We start from the raw sequence: 1,323 nt of genomic DNA on the forward strand, positions 1-1,323 counted from the left end.
TGCAGAAGAGCTGGATTATATTGAGGACTGGAGTAGCAGAAATGGGATGAAATGAGGTCAGCTACAAAGTGTGAGGTCAGCTACTTAGGGAATCACAGCATCAGCTTTAAACTGAGGGCATGAACCACTCATGTCCCCTGAGGTGGGGGGGCATGGTGACCTCCTGCAGGTGGAATAGGGATTTCCCACCGGCAGCCGCAGCAGTCAGTGGCGGGGGAGGGGGCAAGTGGCAACCGCCCGCAGACGTGGGTGGCAGCGTGGCAGTGGCCAATATCGGGGGGGCGGGGAGCACGTACTCCCCCGTACCCCACTATGCATTGCCTATGACTGAGAGTTTAGCAGCTGGAAACAACAGGTAAGTACAGAGACCTGGACTAGAAGCCACCAGTGTAATGCAGCTGTAAAAGAGCCAGCTTTTTGGAAAATTGCTACTTCAGTACAAAGGGGCTTTTCACAGAGACTTCAGCTTTCCAGCATGCAGTGCAGCCTCTCTAGTCTGTGTGCCAGGAAGCATTGTATCCTATGACCTGTGCTCTCTGCAGGCTGCAGCCGTATATTAAAAATGCAACTCAGGGTTCAACCCTGTAGTCCTCTGAGTTGAGTTCAGCCGCTTGCCGTCTCATCCACCCCGGTGCTTAGCTGCGAGATCCCCACACGTCCAACGGACGAACGCTTTAGAAGCATTAAAAGCCGAGCTTGGCTGCCTAAACTGGGAGGCTTAAAGCTTGGTCTTTGCTACCACATTCACGACTCAAATCATAACCGAGATAATGCTGTCGTGGTAGGGAAAACCTGCCTAGGCTTCAAGGGAACGAGCTGATGCTCAGCACCTCTGAGACCAATGCTGTTATCTATTCAAGTTTTTGAATATGGCGGTGATGAAGGTGAGGGAGTAAGCGAGGAAGACTATGCCAGCCGCGGTGGGTAGCCTTCATCTAGGTGTTTTTCAAGGATGGCTTTAATGAGCATAAAAAGTCACAGGCCAAACTCTCCTCTTCTGCTCCTGCACTGGGCAGCGGGTGCCGCTGCACCGGGCCTGGCATTTAATACTGCGGGAGCATGTCCCTGCCCTGCGCGCGGGGCACGAGGAGACCCCGCCCCACAATTAAACACAGGAGCTGGGGGTGTAGCCAACAGGCCTGTGTCCACCAGCGAGGACGCGGCCAGGCCCGCGCTGAGCACACGCGGGGCCACATCCTTGCGTTCGCGGTGGGGGGGGCGTCCCCATAGTGCCCGCGGCTCGCAGCCGTGGGAGGTCGGGGGCGACCGGCGGGGAGGGGACGCAGCCCTGCACGGAACGCCTGCGCCTGGCAGGGGGGGGCG

Source organism: Alligator sinensis, unplaced genomic scaffold, assembly GCF_000455745.1.
Source record: "Alligator sinensis unplaced genomic scaffold, ASM45574v1 scaffold1009_1, whole genome shotgun sequence".
In the NCBI taxonomy this organism is placed as follows: Eukaryota; Metazoa; Chordata; order Crocodylia; family Alligatoridae; genus Alligator; species Alligator sinensis.